Below are 24,007 nucleotides of genomic sequence, written 5' to 3' on the forward strand. Positions count from 1 at the left end.
TTGTGCCTAATCTATTTTAATAAGGTTGGTTCAATTAGATTTGAAACCACCTTGACTTATCTCCCTACGCCACCTCACCTCACTTGCGCCTATTTGAATTCACGAGAAACAAGTTCTCATGAATTTTTTCCCATGTAGAAACCTTTCCACGCCCCACCTGTATGCACCATCTGAGTGGATAAAGATGGTTGGTTGGCCATTCAAATTCAAATAATATTTGAATTTGAATGGGCAACTAATCCATGCGCCACCTTATCCCTTGTGCGCCCCTTCCTCTACACGAGAAAAAGTTTCTCGTGTAGACTCTCCACGTGCAAAGAACCCTCACCCCTTCTTTTCTCATGCCTTGAGTGGATAAGGATAGGTTGGTTGGCATTTGAATTCAAATTCGATTTGAATTCAAGTGAGCAACCACCTAGCTTTATCCTCTCACGTGGTGAAAAACTGTAAAGATGCATCTTGCACTATTTTTAAAAGGATGAGAATGTGGGGCATGTGAATATCTTATCTGAAAAAGAAAGAGTGGCATGAGAAGGCCTTGTGCATGAGATCAAAGTTTAAAAAACTTTCGAGAGAAAAGAAAAGAAAGAAAGTGGGCGTACGTTTTCTATGAGTACCCTAGAGTTTCTGCCTAGGGTTGGGAAGTGAGAAAGTGAGCTACGAGTGTCGTGAGCCCATCAAATTTTAGAGAGAGCTTTATCAACCTCTCAAGTATATCTACTAATGATCCAAAGTATCTGAGGAGTCAGCAAATCAAGATCGAAGGAGTTCGATCAGCATCGACCGTCAAAAGGGTTCTATGACGAACTAGCATTCGTGAGGAGCCGATCAGATCGGAAGCTTCGTGTGGACCATCTACGAAGGCCAAACATACTGTGTGGCTGCATTGCAATGATCAGACCTTCCCGATGGTGATTAGACTGCGGCAATCGACTACCTGCACGAAGGTAATGTGTTCTGAATGCATAACAGTAAAATATTTACTGTAGAATTCAAATTTCAAATTTAAATGCATGCTATATATATCATATTTAGATCCTTGTGCAAGATTAATATATATTAATTAATTAGATTAATTAATATTTTTCACTATAAAATTATAATTTTAAAAGATTTTAAAATTACCATTTTACCCCTGTACTGAAATTCCCACATTAGAGTCCTTCACAAGTTGGACTCTTGGTTAGGCGCATGGATCAGGCTGACAGGATTTCCAACTTCAATAAATTTTCATGATTAAAATAGAAGGAATTTTAACTTTAAAAAAATTTTTTGTGCTCAAAATAAAGTTAAAAATCATCCAAAAATTTATTTCATCATGGAACATAGGATAAGCTTGAGGATGAGGCATCCCATTTCATGGGATGCGAAAGCTATTTTTGCACACAAAAACTGCACCCACACACAAGAAAAATTTTTGACTCATGAAGACTTGGTTTTCTAGCTCTAAATTTTTGATAAATGTAGCCAAGGGCTGAACCAACTCAAACCCAAAATCTATTTGAATCAGTTTGGTTTTAATTAGCCCAATATGAATCAATTTCAAACCTGATTTGAAACAAGAGGCTAGTTTTTTGCAACATGTGCTAGCATGTCAATTTTGCAAACATGATCTAATCCAATTAGAACTTTGATCAATACTCTTTGTGTGTGATAAATTGAGTTACACATCTAGCTAGCAATAGGTTCGAGTTCAAGTCGATTTGATTTGATTAGAATTTAATCTAACCGATTTAGATCTAATCGAGCTAACCCTATTTCAGCAATTATAACTCTTTCTAATTGGTGATTGAATTAAACTCTTTAATTTGATTAAACCTATAAGACAAGATTGACATCTATCAACGTATCATGTCTACCTAGAAGATATAAAATTTTTGATGAAAATATCAAAAATATCCTTCAGTGGAAAGTTACCGTGCAATTTGATCCTGCGATCTCCCTGCACCCCAAATATGACTCTAGATATGGAATGATGTCAAATCCAATATCATACTCATATTTTCTCAATCTTATATGATGATTCAATTAATAAAATATTAAAAACTCTTTCTAATTTTATTCTGCTTTGATCAAAGGCTTCCTGAATCATCAATCGATCAGAGCAAGTAGGATGCGATCTCCTCTTACTCGGAGTGATCGATTCCATGTTGACCTACTCACAACCTCCATACACATTCTACCATATCTAGAATACTCTGTACATGACTAAGTCATGAATGAGTATGAATCAAAAAATATAGATTCATGTATACAAGGTTCTATGGTAGTCTCAGGTCAAAGGATTACATGCACAACTCCCACTATAAGAAAATATCTCTTGACAGGTAAGTTAATTCCATAAGATGTTTCTTAAGTCGGATCAATTTAGTGAACTCATTCTCTAATGAGTACGCACTTCCTTGTATTAGTATCTCACATAAGTGGCTTATGAGATCTACCAACTCTTCATCGAGCATACATAGAAAGTGCTAATATATCCAAAATATTGATCCCCTACTCAATGCTCCTTTGACTAGGAATATTCTAAATCAAGATTTTTAGGATTTTAGGTCTCATAGGTATGATCTCATCATAACCCTAAACTCATTTTTCTGATTTATGGAGTTCATCATAATCATTACAAAAGTAAGATGCAGCATATGATGAAAAATACTTTTTATTATTTAAAGAGTCAATACATAAGTCTGCAAGATTACAAGGAAAATCCATCAAAATATAAATTTCGATTGGCTTGTAGGGCATATTCCTTTCAATCTCTCACTTACACTAAAGCCAATCGCCCTTATATTTTATCCCCATATAATCGAGATGGCGATCGAACTGCTACTGTGGTAGAGCCTTAGTGAATGGGTCTGCTATGTTATTCTTTGTTTCTACTCGTTCAATGACAATATCTAGTCTTTTGATTAGTTCATGAACGAGATGGAAGCATCTTAGAATGTGCTTGGATTATGATGAGACCTTGATTCCTTTGCTTGAGCAACTGCTCTAGTATTATCATAGTAAAGTGGTACTGAATTTTTAATCTCAGGAACGACACCCAACTCAGTGATGAACTTCTTCATCTAGACAGCTTTCTTGGCGGCTTCACTTGCAGCTATATATTCTATATTAGTGGTTGAGTCAGCTATAGTCTGCTGCTTGAAACTTTTTCAACTAACAGCTCCATCATTAAGTGTAAAGACATACCCTGAAGTGGACTTGCTATCATCAAGATCTGATTGGAAACTAGAGTTAGAATAACCTTCTAGATTTAAATCAAATCCTTCATATATCAGAAAAATATCTTTAGTCCTTCTCAGGTACTTAAAAATATTTTTCGCTGCTTTTTAATGATCCTCTCTTGGATCAGCTGAAATCTACTATGCCCTAAGGCATAGGCAACATCAGGCCTAGTATATAGCATAGCATACATGATTGACCCTACTATTGAAGCATAAGGAATAAAACTCATTCGATTTTTCTCTTCCGGTGTTTTAGGAGACATCCTTTTGAAGGAACCAGATCTAAGGTTTCAGGGTTAGATCTTGAAACTTTTTCAAGATCAGGCAGCAGAAGACTAAAATAAATCAAAATTTATCTTATAAAATTAGAGAATCTCTAGATCTAAGATTCTATTACATAATTATTACATGGTACTAAATCAAAAATTAAAATATAAAGAGCAAGAACTGCATGTTGATCATATCAACATATTTCTATACTACATCTAATGTATGTAAAATATAATAGATCAGATCTATTACCTTGCAAGTTAGATGTTCTAACTTTGCTGATCTGGGTTTGAGGATGATATTGCGAGCTGCACATGCCTCCGACCTCTAGGAGTCATCCACACGAGCCCACGAATCACGATTAGAAGTCTTGATCTAGAAAATCAGCATAGTATGCTAGTACTGTACTGATCCTTCTTCGATGGTTGATCAGATGCCTCCTTCTTCTTAATTTAGACTCTTCCAAAGATGAAAAGTAGGAGAAGAAGTTTTATATATGAGACACTCTTAGAAAACTAATAGATGGAGGAAGGAAAGAGGTAAACTCAGCAACCCTAGAAGAAGACCCTCTTCTTCTTCTCTTTGCTCTCACCTAGACACCTAGTTTTGTGTCTATTATATCTCACACCCTAAACTCTTTTTTCCTAATTTTCACACAACCTAAAGGTCTCTCAATGCTCTATAATTCAAAAAATCTCAAGAAAAAATTCATCTTAAATAATGAGGTATGAAGTATCCTTATCTAGGTCAAATACCTAGTCAAGAAAAATGTAAACAGGGCAAGACAAGTGGTGCCCAACTCATGGGTGCCCCCTCCTTATTTTTCTACCATGAACCACTAGAAAAGGGCACACAATATGTGTCATAAAACCCACAAAAATTTCAAAAAAAATTTGGGTAAAATCAGTACTATAAGGAAAGAGTTTTGGTTTCCTAAAATTCTATCTCATAGAATTTGAAATCCAAACTAATTCTTACTTTGACTTGGTCCACAACCACATACCATATAAGAGAGAAAGAGTGGAAAGCTTTGGACATGCGTGAAGGCCTGAGAGAGAAGATTTTGTTGTACAAAATAAGAGAGAGTGGGTATGGGGGGCTAAGGTGGCACAAGGTGGAATCCTAGTCTTACTAGGATTCAATCTATGACTTGTTCAAATTTGGTTTCTCAAACCAAATCAAACCAAAATTAAATCAATCAATTAAAATAGATATTAACTCAATAAAAAATATAATTTAATCAAATTAAATTATATTTAAATTTAATTTAATTTTTTAATCAAATTAAAAATTAGGTTGACCTAAGTTCTAATTGGACTAGGACTAGTTTTTTCTTGCACTTGGCTTATCCAATAAACCAATTGAACTTGATCCAATCAAGCCCAAACTAAATTTAATTAAATTATATTCAATTAACTTAATCTCAGCCATTGGCTTAATCAAATTAAGCTAATTAGCAATAAAATTGCTAATCGATCCTCCTACAACACTTGCACTAGGTTAAATATCAATCGTATTGATCGTTTAACCCTAGAACGATTCTTAATCGTTGATCAACCATCTGATCGGATCATGAACTCTAATGTGTGTGACCTTATAGGTCTAAATCTAAATTGATAGTAGAGGAATAAATTTTTATACCAATCGAAGTGATCATCTAGTAATGGTACCCGACGGTCGGATAGGTCGAATGTGTAGAACAACATCCTTGGAACCCATGCGGATATAGTTTCCATATAATTCACCTCCTTGACCAAAATTCTCATAGGACACCTCAAAGTTCAACTGTCAAGTCGATCAGGTTGTCCACATTGTATTTCAAAATATTAAATCCATTTGATAGATTATCCTGGCCAAGGTTTTGCTAAATTGAAATACAGCGACTCATTCTTCTCCAACTCTTGGAGTGGTCAATCCCATCTTGATCACACTCTGACTTCGCAAGTACTTGACTGTGCCCAGAACCCTTCTATCACTGAATTAAAAATTCAGTTAGTCCAGTACCAAAGCACAGTGAGTTGCTTGCAAGTCACTGAGGCGATCTCAAGTCTAAGGGACACTTATACCTATATCCCATCAGAGACATTCTCGATAGCAGAATGCTCTGGAGTTGATCACGTTCAATGATGATGTACCCTTATATCTCACCTGTATGCCATACCAGTATCTCTACACTCTTTGGTTAAGAGGACAACCAATCCATATGGCCTACAGTGACCTATGCTTGATAGAAGCTGTCGTCCTTATTAACAGCCTATCATTTAGTCGTGAATAATTTTAAGGACTAATCGATAAATCCTCTCTTTATCGAACCTAAATAGTCCTAAGGATTTTATCATAACAACGGAGTTCATTAAAAGATAAAAATTTTTGATGAAAATATTAAAAATATATTTTATTTATTAACAAATCAATTACAATACAAGATTGCTCAACCGTCAACAGGTTGACGATTGGCTTTTGGGACATATTTTCCAACACCTTTTAGAGAGATGTATGCCTTGACTCATGGGTAAATAACCTCTTTTACTTCCATCCATGCTAAACCTCTTTAGCACTAAGTCTATGTACCTGGATTGGGATAAGCCTAACATCCTCTTAGATCTATCCCTATAGATCTTTATACCTAGTATATAGGATGCTTCACCCAAATCCTTCATGTAAAACTTACTTGATAGTCATGTCTTGATCGATTGTAACATTGGGATATCATTCCCAATAAGAAGTATGTCATCCACGTATAAAACTAAGAAGACAATGGCACTCCCACTAGTCTTCTTGTATACACAAGGCTCATCCATATTTTTGATAAAGCCAAACTCTTTGACTGTAACATCAAATTGGATGTTCCAACTCCTCGAGGTCTATTTTAATCCATAAATAGATTTTTTAAGCTTACATACCTGATTTTCTCTCCCTTTTGAGACAAACCCTTCTAGCTGAGACATGTAAACCTCTTCCTCAAGATAACCATTAAGGAAGGCGGTCTTCACATCCATTTGCCAAATTTCATAATCATGGTATACTGCTATTGCAAGCATAATCCATATAGATTTGAGCATCACAACAGGTGAAAATATTTCATCATAATCAATACCCTATTTTTGCTTGAAATCTTTAGCTACTAATCTAGCTTTATAGGTTTCAACTTGGCCATCCGCTCCAATCTTTTTCTTATAGACCCATTTGCATCCAATAGGGGTCACACCCTCTAGTGCATCAACCAAAGTCTACACTTAGTTGGAATACATGGAGTCCATTTCAAATTTCATAGCCTCTAGCCATTTGTCTGAGTCCCTTCTCATGATGGCTTCCATATAGGTCAAAGGTTCATCATTCTCAATGATGTAGGCTTCATTATTCTCAATAACGAACCCATATCTTATAGGTGCATTCCTGCACCTATCCGACCTTTGGAGAAGAGGTGTACTTTATGTTTGTACTTTATTAATGAATATTTTTGGTTGAGGATCATCTTGTGCTTGCATTTGTAGGTCTTGAACTTCTCCAAGTTCAATTTTCTTTCCACTGCCTCTTTCTAGGATAAACTCTTTTTTCATAAAAGTGGCATATTTACTGATAAACACCTTTATGTTCAGTAGGATAGTAAAAGAGGTATCCTATACTCTATTTAGGATAACCTACAAACAAACATTTATCTGCCCTAGCACTTAGCTTATGTCCAAAATTTTTTTTAACATAAGCTGGACAACCCCATATCTTAAGATACTTAAGATTAGGCTTCTTTCCTCTCCATATCTCATATAGAGTGCTTGGCACTGATTTTGAAGGTACTCTATTCAGGATATATACAGCAGTTTCTAGGGCATGTCTCTAGAAAAAAATTGGCAAATCTGTAAAGCACATCATGGACCACACCATATCTAATAAAGTATAATTTCTCCTTTCTGCTACACCATTTAGCTGTGGTGTTTAGGGAGGGATCCATTCTGAGAGAATTTTATTTTCTTTAAGATGATCTAAAAATTTATTGGATAGGTATTCTCCTCCTCGATCAGATTGAAAGATTTTAATACTTTTTTCAGATTGTTTCTCGACCATACTTTGATACTCTTTAAATTTATCAAAGGCTTCGGATTTGTGTTTCATAAGATACACATATCCAAATCTAAAAAAATCATCAGTGAACATTATAAAATAAGTGTATCCTCCTTTGGCTTCTGTTGTCATAGGATCACATACATCAGTATGTACAAGTTCTAATAACTCACTTGTCTTTTCTCTATATCCACTAAATGGAGTCTTAGTCATTTTTTCTATATGACAAGATTCACAGGTACCTAATGATTCATAATCATAAGGATCAAAGAACTCTTCTTTGTATAACTTGTTAATCCTTGTCTCACTTATATGACCAAGTCGACAATACCAAAGTAAAGTATTATTCAACTCTTCTCTCTTTCGCTTTTTACTTTCATTAATATGAAAAATATTGTTATTAGATAGAATTAGAAGATCATTATTAATAACACCATGACAAATAATTTCATTAGAAAAAGAAATTGAGTAACTTTTGCTCTATCCATTTATTTCATAACCTCATTGCAATAGTAACATACAGAAATAATATTTCTAATGATCTTAAGCTTATAATAATAGTTTTCTAGCACTAAGATCTTTCCAGAAGGTAACTTTAACATATATGTCCCAACAGCCTCTGCTTGGATTGACTCACCTCCAGCACTGTAGAGCTCGAAGTCACCCTTCTTCAGCACTCTAATATTTTGCAGCCCCTACAATGACTTGCAGATATGAGAACTGCAGGTAGTATCCAATACCCAAGAGTCTGAATTGGAAGAATTTAATGACAAAATTGTATGTATCTCATACCTACCTTTTGGTGCATCGCTTGCACCTACCTTTATAGTTGCAAGATATAACTTGCAATTTTTTTTCAGTGTCCTGCCTTGCTGCAGTGAAAGCAGGTACCCTATCTAGAGACTTTCTTCCCCTTCTTCATCTTGCCACCCTTAGGATTCAGTACTTTCTTTGAACCCTTAACACCTGACTTCTTCTTAGAGATTTTATCCACAAGAAGAAGTGGAGCCTTTTCTTTCTTAATATGGCTCTCAGCTATCTTAAGCATATTTAACAGCTCAGGTAAGGAGGTATTCAGTTTGTTCATATGATAGTTCACAACAAACTGAGCAAATGACTCGGAAAGAGATTGCAGGATCAAATTCTGACTTAATTCTCCATCCATCACAAAATCAAGTTGACCCAATCTAGTGATCAGATCAATAACCTTCAGGACATGGTCTTGTATGGATGATCCCTCAGTCATTCTAGCATGGAACAACTACTTAGATATCTCATATCTAGCAGTTCTACTCTGTTCTCCATACAACTCTTTAAGATTGAGGAGTATGGATTGAGTATCCATGCTCTCATGCTGCCTCTGCAACTCATTGCTTATAGAGGCCAGTATGATGCACTTGATAGTCAAACTGTCATTCTTCCGCATCCTGTATGTGGATAGCTCCTCTTCTATGGCATCATCTCCAACCTCTTGTAGTTCAGAGATGTCAAGAATATAGCAGAGCTTCTCCTGAATGAGTATGATTTTTAAATTTCTCAATCAGTCCATATAATTGAGATCGATCAACTTATTGGAATCTAAAATTTCTCGCAATGATAGTGAAAATACCATTTGTAGAATTTAATCTACAATAATTAAAGAATATTACATAAGCAAACAACTCATATTGACTTATACAATTAAATAAGATCCTTACATTTAATTGTGCCTGTCACTATTTTATCAAACATCATAACCCTCTACTATAATGAACAAGACATATTTAATATTTATCTTAATGGGATTGAGACCTTAATTCCTCAAAATGATCTTGTGTTAACATAACAAATCCTTATGAGTTCATAAGTAGAAAACTCTTTCCAATTACATCTCATATAATTCTCAATATTATATCTTGGCCTCTAAAATATTATGAACCTTGTGTTAACACAACAAGCTATAATATTTTAGTTAAGTTAGACCCTTCATTTCAATATAGTCAAATTCTAATATAACTGCCCTTGTGTTAACACAACAAAGTAATATATTTAAAATTGCCGTAAGTATCTTCTATGCATCAGAATTATGTTATATCAATCCTTATGACAAGTCTCATGTTAACACAATAAACTAGCCATAGTTCATGATGTAATATTAACCTAGCATGAAGGAAGGCCCTTAATAGTATTTTCAACATTAGGATTTTTCAATATCAATATCGCTTAATCAAATTAGCCAGGTAAGTAAGATGGGGTCCCTCCATTGCTTTTCTTAGACACCAATAAATTGGCCAGGTCAGACAATGAAATCAATTAAAGAACCATCTATAGCACTTTCCTAGACACCAATTGATCAATTGATCCAGAATTGGTTAATCCATAGTTGCATATCACTACCACTTAATATAATTTTCTAATGAGGGCTTTTATTTGGTCTCATGCACATTCTAACTATATAATACCCATTTATGTATCAACATTAAAACTTTCTACATGTGCAAGTGTAACATACGGATATTCATCATCCTAGGACAACCTTGCAGCATAACCCCGTTATGCTAGGACAACCTTATGTCAAGAAGATGAAGTGGTGAATCATATATGCATTATTTCATATTAATATATGAAAGCATAAATTATTTTATAGTATAAATCATACTATGGATCACATAAATATTATGTATATATGATTGAACCAAACAAGGCCGGCTCTGATACCACTGTAGGGTTTCAGGGTGGGCATGCACAGCGAAAACATAATGGATTTTAAAATTTTAATAAAAAAATTTTGAATATTAAACTCTTAAACCAACATCTTCTTAATGATTAAAAATTATATATAACATAAATTCAAGATTAAATTTAAGTTATAGAAGAATACCTGCAGTGCTTAATCCAAATTTTAGCATAACCTCCATCAGGCGCCTAAGTGTTCACCCTCCAATGGTGATCCACACAGAGCTATGATCAGGACACCAACACTTTGAGAAGATTTCTTCTCCAAAATTTTACTCTAAGAATTTTCTTGAACACCAGGACCTCAAGACTCTCTTTCTCTTCTCCTAGCCTTCCTATCCCTACCTTTCTTCTCTCCTTGTTTTCCTTAATTCTCTTCCAGACTCTTGTCCTAAAATCGAACTTGTCCTTACTATTTTTAGACTTGTCCTAATAAGAGAAGGAAGAGACTAATTGGACAATAGGGAGATGATGTTAGAAAGAAAGGAGAAATTGGAAATCTGAATGAATCCAATCCCCCGGCACACCCCTTTTAGAAACTTAGTGATGGGTTGCCTTCGAGAATTTTTTGCACCCCTTCCATGCACCATCTCGCATCCATCAAAAAATCTCATGCCTCCTGATGAATTCTCATGCCCATCTAAAAGTTTTTGACACATGAAAATCATCAAAAAAAATTCAAGAGATGCTTCGCGCAGAAGGAATCTTCAGAATATTTTTCTCGATGATTCTCTGAAGCATTGCGCAGCTTCTCATGGCATAATTTTTTTCAACCACCCATCAACATTTGTCCATCCAATGGCCAAAAATCAAGGCATTAACATGAGAATGTCATGGAAAAAAATTTAGATTAAGAAGTGGTGTGAAAAATGGGTTAGAGTCCTTCACAAGTTGGACTCTTGGTCAGGCGCATGGATCAGGCTGACAGGATTTTCAACTTCAACAAATTTCCATGATTAAATCAGAAGGAATTTTAACTTTAAAAAAATTATTTATGCTCAAAATAAAGTTAAGAATCATCTAAAAATTTATTTCATCATGGAACATAGGATAAGCTTGAGGATGAGGCGTCCCATCTCATGGGATGCGAAAGCTATTTCTGCACACAAAAACTGCATCCACGCACAAGAAAAAATTTTGACTCATGGAGACTTAGTTTCCTAGCTCCAAATTTTTGGTACATGCATCCAAGAACTTAACCAACTCAAGCCCAAAATTTATTTGAATTAATTTAGTTTTAATTAGCCCAATCTAGAATCAATTTGAAACCCGATTCGAAATAAGGAGCAGTTTTTTGCAACATGTGCTAGCATGTCAATTTTTGCAAACATAATCTAATCTAATTAGAACCCTGATCAATACCCTTTATATGTGACCCATTGGGTTCCACATCTAGCTAGCAATAGTTCTGAGTTCAAGCCAATTTGATTTGATTAGAATTTAATCTAACCGATCTAGATCCAATCGAGCTAACCCTATTTTAGCAATTATAACTCTTTCTAATTGGTGATTGAATTAAATTATTTAATTTGATCAAACCCATAAGATAAAATTGACGTCTAGCAATGTATCATATCTACTTAGAAGATATAAAATTTTTGATGAAAATATCAAAAATACCCTTCAGTGGAAAGTTACCGTACAATTTGATCCTGCGATCTCCCTACACTCCAAATATGACTCTAAATATGGAATGATGTCAAATCCAATATCATACTCATATTTCTCTCAATCTTATATGATGATTTAATTAATAAAATATTAGAAACTTTTTTTAATTTTTATTTTGCTTTGATCAAAGGCTTCCTGAATCATCAATCGATCACAGCAAGTAGGATGCGATCTCCTCTTACCCGGAGTGATTGATTCCATGTTGACCTACTCACAACCTCCATACATATTCTACCATATCTAGAACACCCCGTACATGACTAAGTCATGAATGAGTATGAACCAAAAAATATGGATTCATATATACAAGGTTCTATGGTAGTCTCAAGTCAAAGGATTACATGCACAACTTCCACTATAAGAAAATATCTCTTGATAGGTAAGTAAATTTCATAACATATTTTTTAAGTCAGATCAATTAAGTAAACTCATTCTCTAATGAGCACCCACTTTCTTGTATTAGTGTCTCACACAAGTGGCTTATGAGATCTGCCACCCTCTCCATCGAGCATACATAGAAAGTGCTAATCTATCTGGAACATTGATCCCTTACTCAATGCTCCTATGACTAGAAATATTCTAAATCAAGATTTTTAAGTTTTTAAATCTCAGAGGTATGATCTCATCATAACCCTAAATCTATTTTTTGGATTTATGGAGTTCATCATAATCATTACAAAAGTAAGATGCAGCATATGATGAAAAATATTTTTTATTATTTAAAGAGTCAATACATAAGTCTGGAAGATTACAAGAAAAATTTATTAAAATATAAATTTCGATTGGCTTGTAGGGCATATTCCTTTCATATGTATGCTCGATGAAGAAGATGATTGATCTTATAATTACTTGTATAGGGATACTAATATAAGGATATGGGTGCTCATTAGAGGATAAGTTCACTGAAGTGATCCGTCATGAGAATTACATCTTATGGAAGTCTTACTTACATGTTAAAAAATGGTTCTCTTAGTGGGAGTAGTGCATGTGGTCTTTTGATCTGAGACTACCATAGTACCTTGTATATATAGATCTATATTTTGATTAATTTTTTATCATAACTTTTTAAGACATATGTGGGATGTTTTGGATATGGTGAAATATGTATATGAAGGTAGTGAGTAAGTCAACAAGAAATCGATCACTTTTGATAAGGAGAGATATCATCCTAAGCAATCTTATTGATCAATGACTCAAAAAGTCTTTGATTAAAGCAAGATGAAAATTATAAATAGTTTTTAATTTTTGTAAATTGAATCATCATTAGTGAATTAAGATTCATTCAATTAAGTGTTAGGATTTGATATTTTTTCATACTTATTACTTATTTGGGATGAAAGATGATCGAAGGATTAAATTATATGATAACTTACCATTGAAGGATATTTTTGATATTTTTATCAAAATATTTTTTATCTTTTGGATAGGCATGATATATTGCTAGACATTAATCATGTCTTATAAGTTTTCATAAATTAAAAAAATTAATTTATAAGTTAATTAGAAAAAAAATCTATTTTGATAACTCAAGTTTACATGGGTTTGATCTAAATCAATAGATGGAGTCTAATCGAATCAGGTCAACATATATTTAGACCTACTACTGCCAAGATGTGGAGCCCAATAGGTCATACACATTAAAGAATGGTTCAAGGATTTTATTTGAATTAAATTATGGGTCATTAGATCTTAATTGGGTGGCTAATTGACAAGCTTGCACTTATAAGGTAACCCTAGCTCCTATTTTGATCGAATTCGGTTCGAACCTACTTTAATCTATGAAACAAATTAATTGAACATTAATTTGGGTTAACCTCTAATGTGGGAAGCTATTGGATGGCACCACATAGCCCATTTTGGTGTTGAAATGATAGAGTTCAAGGAGCAATGGACTCCTTCTTCAATTTAGCATGCAAAATGATGGGCGGTTTTTATGCTTGTCTTGGAGGGACCTATACAGTCCATCTTGAATGAGTATTTGACTCATGTGGAAGGTAATCTTGCCCTCTATCATCCTAGCACATGTTTTAAGCATGAGGTGTTAGATATATATTCGAGAAGCCAATATGGCTGACACATTGTAATAATTTTTGGACATAATTTTGTACCTAATACATTGATTTGATCAATAAAAAGGTAAATTTATTTTTTATTAAAGTGTGTTGTGTCTTTGAATTATTTATGGAATTAGTTTTGATATATATTCTCAAGGTGTTAAGAATTAGAGATATATATTTAATTCCTAAATGCTCTCAATCATAAGATTATCATGAGGACAGTGATCGATCCGGATAGATCGATGCACAGATCACCTTCTTTGAGATAGATAGAACTCTAGTCTACAGTGTAGAGATACTGAACAACGAGTGCATATAGTTATTAGAGAACAACAAGTACTGAGCGTGATCATATGAGAGATCACTTGGATTTCTACTCGATCGTTAGTGATCATCTCGACGCTGTAGTTGTGTGACTGATCCTTTGACCTGAGATGGTACTGCTACTTGCAGTGAGACTGCTGGAGTTTGATTGATACATAAATATAGATCTCAATGAGCCCTTATAGTCGATATTGATGATAGTTAGTCCACTATAGGAGTAGGATGTACATCAAGATGGGATCTATCAATCTTGGTAGAAAGGAGTAGTCCTATAAGATTTAAGAGGCTATGTCTGAGAATCTGTGGTCATAGTAGTATGATTGATGAAAAAGAGGTTTCATAAAAGTCACAACTGGACTTGAGCTAATCGAATCTATTATATAACTGATGTTGAGGTTTGATGATTTATCCATGATCTGTCATCTAGTCGGGACAAACGATAGAGGGACTGAATCACATGTTAACTATATGTAGAGGTTTATTTTAGTTCTACTAGGTTGTCACTACATACTGCTAGATATCACTAGTAGATTGTGAGAGCTCACTAGGGTTGTTTTGGATCGACAATCTTTGATGACTTAGAGTGAAATTATTCCAACCCATTGAAAAGAGTTTCAATGATTCTTTGATAGAGATCATTGTATATCTCACTACTAGATAGAATTGAACCTATGGGATCACACAACAAAGAGATTAGGCCTGAAATTAGTAATTAAGCTTATGAAGTATCAACTAAGTTTAGAAAAATCTGATTGGGTTCAAAGTAACCTTGCTAGCACATGGTTGGACCCAATTTCTCTTTTCATTGAATTTTTTATTTGATAAGATAATTTAAACTTAATTATTTGCTAATAACCTACATGAATGAGATTCATGAGACTTTAGTTGTTGGGTGTCTAAGGTTTTGGATTAATTAAATTTAGGGTGCACGTCCCTAATTAATCTTTTTGATAGTTATTCTTGGGTGCCACCTCGATTTGATCAAGTTGGGCATGTCTTATGATTAGAGGGCCTCTTGATCTTATATGTGGCTTCTCTTAGGTGTGTTTTGAGGTATAAAATAATAGGTGCAAGGGCTCCAAGAGTTGGCACCTAATAGGATTCCTAATGTAAGTTAAATAACTTAAGTTATTAGAAAATCTAATGCAAGTAGGACTTATATTATAAGATTGAATAGGATTCAATTCTTTTGCCTATTTAAAGAGACCTCCCCTAAGGTCCCTAGGATATCAAACCAGCACCCCACATGCCATAAAGGAGAGCCCCCACACCCTCTCTTCGTCTCCCTTCTCCCCTCCCCTTGGACGTCCACACGTCCCTTCACTTGGGACGTCCCACATTGTTCCACGCCCAAGGCTGATTGGCCTCTCTTGTTTGCTGGTTTCCACCTACTAGTAGCAGCACAAACAATGGGAGAAAGGTTAGAGAAGAAAAGAAGAAGAAGATCAAGGAAAGAAATCAAGCGTTGATCGCGATTCAAACTTCGTTCAAATTCAGTAGGCTGAATTTTTTTAGAGAAAAAAATTTAATTTTTGAGAGCTGTTCCAGACTGATCTCAAGTGGATATCCATAAAGGTCAGATACTTGTGTGGCTAGAAAAAAACTTCTTCTCTTTTAGATCTAGATTCGAAAAAAAAATTACGAAACAGGTATGTGAATTGATCACAATCTAAATTTCAGCATATATCAATTTCAGTACATAAACTAGATCCTTGTGGTTTTATATTTTTACATATGTATAATTTGGATTAAAAATATTTTAATCTTATATTCTACTATGGTATCTAGAAAATAAAATTTTAAAACATACATGCATGCCCCAAACCTCAAATTCCTACAGTGATATCAGAGCCACGAGTTTCATATTGCTGAAATTATCATACATATTTTAAAAAAAGTTTTTAAATCTAATTTTTCTTGATACATGAGATGTATAGATAAATTTTAAAATCTAAAATTTAATTTTAGATTTAATTTTAAAATATATATTTGATATGTGAAAGCATGCATAGATCTGAATTTTGATCTAGAAAAAGTTCTAGTTCATGTTTATATGATACATAGATGCATGCATCAAACATAAAATTTTATAAGATTTGAATTTTGATTCATATATATGTTATGTAATTACATATTTAAATCATAAATTTGCTTTTAATATTGTTGGGTATAAAATACCCACAGCCGAAGTCCTCAGTAGAATCAGCTCCAGTAGACTCTGCCCGGACTCCTACGGGAACCGGGCTCCGCCTACGACTCCAACCTCAAGGGGGACTTCGCCCGGACTCCTACGGGAGCCGGGCTTCATCGCCAACGTCAACCGCCGGTAAGCCTTGTCCGGACTCCTACGGGAGCCAGACTTCGCCTTTAACTTTAATTGCAGGAAGACTCCGCCCGGACTCCTACGGGAGCCGGGCTTCGTCCTCGACTCCAACGGCTGCAGACAGACTTCGTCCGGACTCCTACGGGAGCCAGACTCCGCCAACAACCTCAACCGCAAGTAGACTCCGCCCGGACTCCTACAGGAGCCGGGCTCCGTCACCAACTTCGACTGCCGGTAAGATCGGTCCGGACTCCTACGGGAGCTGGACTTCGCACCTGATTTTGATGGCAGGGGACTCCGCCCTGACTCCAACGGGAGCGGGGCTCCGCCCACGACTTCAACTCCGAGAGGACCCTGCCCGGACTCCCACGGGAGCTGGGCTCCGTCGCCAACTTCGACTGCCGGTAAGACCTGTCCGGACTCCTACGGGAGCCGGACTTCGCACCTGATTTTGATTGCAGGGGACTCCGCCCGGACTCCTACGGGAGCCGGGCTCCGCCCGCGACTTCAACTCCGAGAGGACCCCGCCCGGACTCCCACGGGAGCCGGGCTCCGTCGCCAACTTCGACTGCCGGCAAGACCCGTCCGAACTCCTACGGGAGCCGGACTTCGCACCTGATTTTGATTGCAGGGGACTCCGCCCGGACTCCTACGGGAGCCGGGCTCCGCCCGCGACTTCAACTCCGAGAGGACCCCGCCCGGACTCCCACGGGAGCCGGGCTCCATCGCCAACTTCGACTGCCAGTAAGACCCGTCCGGACTCCTACGGGAGCCGGACTTCGCACCTGATTTTGATTGCAGGGGACTCCGCCCGGACTCCTACGGGAGCCGGGCTCCGCCCGTGACTTCAACTCCGAGAGGACCCCGCCCGGACTCCCACGGGAGCCGGGCTCCGTCGCTAACTTCGACTGCCGGCAAGACCCGTCCGAACTCCTACGGGATCCGAACTTCGCACCTGATTTTGATTGCAGGTGACTCTGCCCGGACTCCTATGGGAGCCGGGCTCCGCCCGCGACTTCAACTCCGAGAGGACCCCGCCCGGACTTCCATGGGAGTCGGGCTCCGTCGCCAACTTCGACTGCCGGTAAGACCCATCCGGACTCCTACGGGAGCCGGACTTCGCACCTGATTTTGATTGCAGGGGACTCCGCCCGGATTCCTATGGGAGTCGGGCTCCGCCCGCGACTTCAACTCCGAGAGGACCCCGCCCGGACTCCCACGGGAGCCGGGCTCCGTCACGAACTTCGACTGCCGACAAGACCCGTCCAGACTCCTACGGGAGCCGGACTTCGCACCTGATTTTGATTGCAGGGGATTCCGCCCGGACTCCTACGGGAGCCGGGCTCCGCCCGCGACTTCAACTCCGAGAGGACCCCGCTCGGACTCCCACGGGAGCCGGACTCCATCGCCAACTTCGACTGCCGGTAAGACCCATCCGGACTCCTACGGGAGCCGGACTTCGCACCTGATTTTGATTGCAGGGGACTCCGCCCGGACTCCTACGGGAGTCGGGCTCCGCCCGTGACTTCAACTCCGAGAGGACCCCGCCCGGACTCCCACGGGAGCCGGGCTCTGTCGCCAACTTCGACTGCCGAGAAGACCCGTCCGGACTCCTACGGGAGCCGGACTTCGCACCTGATTTGGATTGCAGGGGATTCCGCCCGGACTCCTATGGGAGCCGGGCTCTGCCCGCGACTTCAACTCCGAGAGGACCCCGCCCGGACTCCCACGGGAGCCGGGCTCCGTCGCCAACTTCGACTGCCGACAAGACCCGTCTGGACTCCTACGGGAGCCAGACTTCGCACCTGATTTTGATTGCAGGAGATTCCGCCCGGACTCCAACGGGAGCCGGGCTCCGCCCGCGACTTCAACTTCGAGAGGACTCCGCCCGAACTCCCACGGGAGCCGGGCTCCACCCACGACCCCAACCGCAAGGAGGACTCCGCCCGGACCCCTACGGGGGTCGGACCCCGACCGCTGCCGAACTTCAGCCGACGGATCTGCGCTCCCTGGCAGGCCATAATAATGGCCACGATCCTGCTCCACTTCCTGCGGCGGATTTCGCACAACTCCATCGCTCCCTGACAGGCCGCAGTAACAGTCGCAGCTCTGCTCCACTTCCTACGATGGATTTCGTGCAGCTCTACTACTCCCTGGCAGGCCACAATAACAGTCACGATCCTGCTCCACTTCCTGCGACGGATACCGCACGATTCTCCCATCCGCTGGCAAGTCGTGACAACAGACACCGCTCCACTCCCCACGACAGACTCCACGTGGCACACCCCGGTGATAGCCATGGGTCCACTCCACTACTCTTCGCAGCAAACTCCGCCTAACCCTGGGCAGCCCACTGCCAGACGGTTACAGATGTCACTGTCAGGCTACTGCCCCCTCCGCCTATAAAAGAGGGCTCCAGATACGTTATTCTATAAGCTCTCATCTTTCATCTAAAAACTCTGCTAAATTCTCCGTTCGAGCACTCCATTCTTGTTGAGGCAGAGAACTGACTTGAGCGTCGGAGGGTCTTGCCGGAGCAACCCCACCTCCGGTTTAGACTTCCTTTGCAGGTTCCAGTGGCGACCGCGACTTCCTCGACTCTAGCTTCTCCGGCGCAAGCGGATTTTTGCACCAACAGGATTGGCGCTAGAGGAAGGGCCTGTGTCTTTGCAGTACCCTTGTTCTTGAAGGAGCGTTCAACGGAGCCGCCCCCGATCGTCTCCTCCGACACCCACTCCTTGTTTACCCCACGGGATCCATACTTGATGCCTCCTCGCAAGGCATCCACGCGACGGTCCACGGCCTCTGCGGCCAGATCCCAAGCTCCGACCTCCCCTCCTGTTTCTCAACCTCCTCCTCCTCCTCCGGCGGCGACAGTCGGCTTGGAGCAGTTTGACCTGTTGGCGCAACTGGTCAGAGGCCTCACCAAGACTGTGCAAGCTATGCAGCAGCAGCAGCCGCAGGCATCGGTACGCCCGGAAAGGGCATCCCCGGAACACTAGAATCTGGCGGCGGGGCGGGCCACCTGGGCCAGCCGCCCCGTCCTTCCTGGGAAAATAAACCCGAGGGTAGAGAGCCCTCAATCGGACCATGAATCCACCCCTGGAAGATCCCTGCCCCGTTCTGCCAGAGGACCCTCGAGACTCGAAGTCGAGAGGATTTCCTAGACCGGAGACTCCAGGAGATGAACCGGTGGATTGAAGAACTCCGCCATGCACCCCCCGCTTATGGTGAGGATATTTGTACTGACCTTCCCTTCTCCCAAATGATCATGCAGGAACCAATCCCGCCAAACTTCAAGCTTCCCCAGTTCGAAAGCTACGACGGGACTTTGGACCCGGTTGATCATCTGGAGGCCTTCCGAACGATGATACTGCTTCACGGTGCTCCTGATGCCATCTTATGCTGGGCCTTCCGTCCATCTTGAAGGGAGCGGCGAGGAACTGGTACTCGGCTTTGAAATCGGGTACCATCTTTTCCTTCGATCAAATGAGCCACCAATTTGTGGCCCATTTTGTCAGCAGCCGGCGCCCCCGGAAGGGTTCGGAATCCCTCATCAACATCAAGCAAAGGGAAGGGGAGTCCATTCGGGCCTACATCAATCGCTTCAACATCGCGGCGCTGGAGGTTCGGAACTTGGACCAATCAGTCGTAATGGCCGCCCTGAAGGGTGGCCTTCAGAAGAATGATCTTTTGTTCTCCCTGGAGAAGAAGTATCCCAGGGATTTTGCTGATTTGCTGGCCCGGGCCGAAGGGTACGCCCGAGCGAAAGAAGCCTTCAAAATGAAGGATGAAGAGATGGCGAGGGAGCGGCAAGCGGGAGACTCGAGTAAGCCCGCAATTGAAAAAAGGCCAAAGGAAGCCTGGCTGCATTCTCGATCCCCTCCTGGCCATAAGTGCGCCCATACTCCACCCCGGGCGCGCAGGCAGAGAAGCCCGGATCGTGGGGTTCGGTGGGGTTTTCCACCAGAAGATTCCGCAACTACGCCCCCCTCAATGCCTCGAAAGCCCAGGTATTGATGGAGGTCAGGGAGCAGCTCCCTAGGCCGGAGAGGATGCGCACACACCCCGGAAAGCGCAACCCCAGCAAGTTCTGCCTCTACCACCGCGACCACAGCCACGACACAGAAGAATGCATCCAGCTCTGGGATGAGATCGAGGAGCTCATTCGACGAGGTCGACTCGACAGGTTCATCCGATGCAGGCCTGAGGGTAGAGGAGATCGGCCAAGGGCCCTTCCACAGCCTGAACCGCCAAGAAGGGAGGAGCAACCCGGGGACCGACCTCCCATCGGGACCATCGACTCCATCACCGGAGGGCCTCAAAGAGGAGCGGACCACCCGTGATCGTGGAACTCGAAAAATCTGTAAATGTATCACTTACGATTTCACCTTGAATCTAAATTTCTTTCTACTTGACGTACTCTTCCCATCTGGCGTGAATTTATTACGACTGGATGTGACCCCTCCAAACGCTTGAAGCAAAGTTATATTAGGAACGGGGAAGGACCCCGTCCTAACATACCTAAAATGAAAGTCCGACTATCTCGAAATCGGATTGGGGGAGAGGCCTTACAACGCCCTAATGTGCCCCCACAGCCATGTCAGGAACAGGAGGAGAACCTCTTCCTAACATGAGCAAAGTCAAAGGCCTGGTTCTTTTAGACCGGATGGGGGGAGAGGCCTTACAGCGCCCTAATGTGCCCCCACAGCCATGTCAGGAACAGGAGGAGAACCTCGTCCTGACATGAGCAAAGTCAAAGGCCCGGTTCTTTTAGACCGGATGGGGGGAGAGGCCTTACAGCACCCTAATGTGCCCCCACAGCCATGTCAGGAACAAAAGGAGAACCTCATCCTGACATGAGCAAAGTTGAAGGCCCGGTACTTTTAGACCGGATGGGGGAGAGGCCTTACAGCGCCCTAATGTGCCCCCACAGCCATGTCAGGAACAGGAGGAGAACCTCGTCCTGATATGAGCAAAGTCAAAGGCCCGGTTCTTTTAGACTGGATGGGGGGAGAGGCCTTACAGCGCCCTAACGCGCCCCCACAGCCAAACCGGGAATGGGAGGAGAACCTCGCCCTGGCTCGAGCAAAGTGGAAGGCCCGGACTCCTACAGGAGCCGGGCTCCGCCCACGACGCCAAGGAAGACTCCACCCGGACTCCAGACTCCACTCGAACTCCTACGGGAGCCGGGCTCCATCCACGACGCCTAGGAAGACTCCACCCAGACTCCTATGGGAGCCGGACTCCATCCACGACGCCAAGGAAGACTTCACCCAGACTCCTACGGGAGCCGGGCTCCATCCACGATGCCAAGGAAGACTTCACCCGGACTCCTACGGGAGCCAGGCTCCATCCACGATGCCAAGGAAGACCCCACCCGGACTCCTACGGGAGCTGGGCTCCACCCGCGACTTCTGCAGCAAGGGCTGATGGTGGCGAAACCCAGCCGCCCAACAAGATCGGATGAAAGGAAAAAGCCCCTCAGCGGCACCTCCTCGCTTCTATGCAACCCCACGAAAAGCGGGGGGAGGGCCCTCACTCTGAGAAGAGGAGGAAAATTAAAGAGGAAGGATGACGAACTACGACGGGAACAAATGAAGGATGAACCGCACCAAAAAAAAGGACTTCATCTCAACTGAAATGGGGGGTTCCTACCGAACACCCCCGGCCTCTGAAAAGACTTTCGGCACCGCTTAGGAAGACAACGACATCCCCGAAGCAATGCGGAGCCTGGACGGTCAAGCTCGGGCTTGCGGCCATGTACGATGAGAAAGGTGAGTTAACGCATCGATGACCAGGCACCCCCCAACGACGTCTACATCAGATAGGTCAAACGACAAGAGAAGTTCGGCGAACGGCAATTTAGCGCAACGCGCGGACGAGGTAACACAAAACACCCTTTTCATTCCATTTCTGATATACACGTTACAAAGCCCAGAAGGCCAAGGAAAGAAAGGCAAAATGACAAAAAGGGAAGTAAATACATGAAAAGACAGAAAGACGAAAAGAGCTCTAAGGAGGCCCGGCTCCCTCCGACCTAGAATTATCTACTCCATCCCTTAACCAGGACTGCCTTAGATTCTCAATTTCTTCTTCTAGCTCTCCCCTTTTCTGGAGTGCATCCTGGAGTGCCCGACGAAGTTGCTGGCTCTCAGTCTCCACCTCTCGACGCCTCTTCCTCAAGACCTCGGATTCCGCCTCCGCGTCCGTGACGGCCCGCTGCTCGTACGCCAGTTGGATCTTCAGTTGTTGCAGCTCAGCTGTCTTTTCCCTGAGGGAGACAGAAATCCCCTCAACGGTGCCTCTTAGGGCTTGGAGCTCATCAGAATCTTGGGCGGAAGTAAGCTGTGCCCTGCTAGCCAGCTGCCTCTGGAGACGGACGACTTCGTCGGCCGCCGCCCTGAATCTCCCTTTATATTCTTCCACCTGCTTGCGCCAGCTAGCCCGATGCACGTCGTGGCTCACCTCGATGTCCTGAAGCTGCTGCTGAAGGTCAGAGACCTTCTTCGACCACTTCTGGTCACCGTCGACCCGGGCCAAGAGTCGGGATGAATTTCCTTCCAGCTGGCCGATCTTCCACTTCGCAGCTGACAATTCCACCTTGAGGGTGCTGATCCTGGCGGCCTGGGCCCAAATTCGATCGCTGGCGCTCTTCTTGCATTCCTCGAGTTCCTTTGTGAAGTCTGCCTTCCTACGGCTATACTCCATGATCTCCTTCAAGTGGAGATTCCGAAAGTGGGTGGCCTCAGCGGTGGCTTCAGAATGACCTTCTCTCAATCGGCGGAGCTCGCCTTCCATCTTCTTTAACTTCTTTGTCAGGTGAAGGACTTCCTTCTTCAGCCGCTGGATCGTCGATTTCAGTGGGACCCCCAGGGGCAGGGGGAGTGCTTCTGCAGGACACTACCATCGGAAGGCAAAAGCGTCAAAGCACGACTCATTGCAGGAAGGAGAACAGAGAGAAGGAGGGGGGGAGGAGAAGCCGTCCGCAACAAGAAATTCAACTTTATTGATTGGATGATTTTTGAAGACAAATAGAAAAGAAAAATTGCGATGAAATACAGGTACAAGATCGGAGGTCTCAGACCTCGGGGGTGGGGGTTGGAGAACTCGGCATTCCCGATAAGGGGGCTGCGATGGCAGTGGCGGCTGGCGAGGGATCGGTCTCGTCTTCAGACTCCTCGCCTAGGAAGCTGAGGTCGAGCTCTGTAAATTTTCTAGCCACCCTCTCTTGGCAGAGCTCGAACCCCTTTATGAACACTTCCTGGCCAAATTGGACCTTCAGGTCCCTCATCTCTGCGGAGGCCTTGAATTCCTCTATCGCAAGGGCTCTGGCCTTCGAGCCCAGGATCGGAGTTTGC

This window comes from Elaeis guineensis, chromosome 8, assembly GCF_000442705.2.
Source record: "Elaeis guineensis isolate ETL-2024a chromosome 8, EG11, whole genome shotgun sequence".
Classification (NCBI taxonomy): Eukaryota; Viridiplantae; Streptophyta; class Magnoliopsida; order Arecales; family Arecaceae; genus Elaeis; species Elaeis guineensis.